The sequence below is a fragment of the Durio zibethinus genome, unplaced genomic scaffold (genome assembly GCF_047325235.1).
Source record: "Durio zibethinus cultivar Kanyao isolate XHJ-2024 unplaced genomic scaffold, ASM4732523v1 HiC_scaffold_387, whole genome shotgun sequence".
Classification (NCBI taxonomy): Eukaryota; Viridiplantae; Streptophyta; class Magnoliopsida; order Malvales; family Malvaceae; genus Durio; species Durio zibethinus.
The window spans coordinates 1102501-1105000 of NW_028323010.1; positions in this window are offsets into that span (position 1 = coordinate 1102501).

Consider the following 2500-nt stretch of genomic DNA (forward strand, 5'->3'; position numbering starts at 1 on the left):
CCTTGACGACCATCGGCACACGCTGGGCCCTGGTGCGGCAGGTTGCCTCGAGCACCATCGGCACACGCTGGGCCCTGGTGCGGGCGGTTGCCTCGACCACCATCGGCACACGCTGGGCCCTGGTGCGGGCGCTTGCCTCGACCACCATCGGCACACGCTGGGCCCTGGTGCGGGCGCTTGCCTCGAGCACCATCGGCAGACGCTGGGCCCTGGTGCGGCAGGTTGCCTCGAGCACCATCGGCAGACGCTGGGCCCTGGTGCGGCAGGTTGCCTTGAGCACCATCGGCACACGCTGGGCCCTGGTGCGGTCGGTTGCCTCGAGCACCATCGGCACACGCTGGGCGCTGGTGCGGGAACTTGCCTCGACCACCATCGGCACACGCTGGGCCCTGGTGCGGCAGGTTGCCTCGATCACCATCGGCACACGCTGGGCCCTGGTGCGGCCGCTTGCCTCGACCACCATCGGCACACGCTGGGCCCTGGTGCGGTCGGTTGCCTCGAGCACCATCGGCACACGCTGGGCCCTGGTGCGGGCGCTTGCCTCGACCACCATCGGCACACGCTGGGCCCTGGTGCGGCAGGTTCCCTCGACGACCATCGGCACACGCTGGGCCCTGGTGCGGCAGGTTGCCTCGAGCACCATCGGCACACGCTGGGCCCTGGTGCGGGCGGTTGCCTCGAGCACCATCGGCACACGCTGGGCCCTGGTGCGGGCGCTTGCCTCGACCACCATCGGCACACGCTGGGCCCTGGTGCGGCAGGTTCCCTCGACGACCATCGGCACACGCTGGGCCCTGGTGCGGCAGGTTGCCTCGAGCACCATCGGCACACGCTGGGCCCTGGTGCGGGCGGTTGCCTCGACCACCATCGGCACACGCTGGGCCCTGGTGCGGGCGCTTGCCTCGACCACCATCGGCACACGCTGGGCCCTGGTGCGGGCGCTTGCCTCGACCACCATCGGCAGACGCTGGGCCCTGGTGCGGCAGGTTGCCTCGAGCACCATCGGCAGACGCTGGGCCCTGGTGCGGCAGGTTGCCTCGAGCACCATCGGCACACGCTGGGCCCTGGTGCGGTCGGTTGCCTCGAGCACCATCGGCACACGCTGGGCGCTGGTGCGGGAACTTGCCTCGACCACCATCGGCACACGCTGGGCCCTGGTGCGGCAGGTTGCCTCGATCACCATCGGCACACGCTGGGCCCTGGTGCGACAGGTTGCCTCGAGCACCATCGGCACACTATCGGCCCTGGTGCGGGCGGTTGCCTCGACCACCATCGGCACACGCTGGGCCCTGGTGCGGGCGCTTGCCTCGAGCACCATCGGCACACGCTGGGCCCTGGTGGGTTTAGGCACATCTTCAAATTTCTGCCGTGCCAATGCCATTTTTATGGCTTGTAAATTCATACAATGGTCCCCTAAGCCTTCACGTGAAGTTTCGTTGGAAGATGACTCGTTTTCTATTTTTCACGATTTTCGAAACTTTTTGCGGTTCGGGATTTTTTAAAATTTTTTTATAAGGATTTTTGGCCCCAAATTTTGTAGGCATGATCCTTCTATTTTTGTTGGCATGCACAAAAAAATTCAGCTAAAAACTCGAAGTAGAGAAGATTTTGTGACCGTTTGAAAAAAGTGTCCCCATTTCAGACACTTTAACGGCTACTGGTAGCAAACCTGTAAAATCTCAAATGCTCTTTAAGGGGGTGTGAATTCTCAGAGGTTTGATGAGGGATAGGGGGCCAACACAAGGCCAAGTACCAGCACCCATCGCACATCATGTGCGCACACCCCCCCGGCCCCCCTCCCAATCGCCGGAACCCCAATGCCGCCGGTCAGGTTCTCCGGCGGTACTCCGGCGATGCTCCGGCGATGCTCCGGCGATGCTGTCCCGAGTGAAAAAAATGCGGCACCAGCACATGCTGGAGCCAAGCATGGGCACCGTGGCTCAAAATCGAACTTCGGCCAAGGCCTCGACCATCAATGGCACATGATGACGCATGGTGATGGCACATGCATCGACCATCATCGGCATAGGCTGCCCTTCGGTACGGGCACTTGCCTCGACCGCCATCGGCACAAGCTGGGCCCTGGTGTGGGTTGTTGCCTCGATCACAATCGGCACATGCTGAGCCTTGGTGCGGGCGGTTGCCTCGAGCACCATCGGCAGACCCTGGGCCCTGGTGCGGCCGATTGCCCCGATAACCATCGGCACACGCTGGGCCCTGGGGCGGGCGCTTGCCCCCAGCACCATCGGCACACGCTGGGCCCTGGTGCGGGCGCTTGCCCCCAGCACCATCGGCACACGCTGGGCCCTGGTACGGGCGGTTGCCCCGAACACCATCGACACAAGCCGGCCCTTGGTGCGGGCTCCTGGCTCGACCACCATCGGCACACGCTGGGCCCTGGTGCGGGCGGTTGCCTCGAACACCATCGGCACACGCCGGCCCTTGGTGCGGCCGGTTGCCTCGACCACCATCGGCACACGCTCGGCCTTGGTGAGGGCGC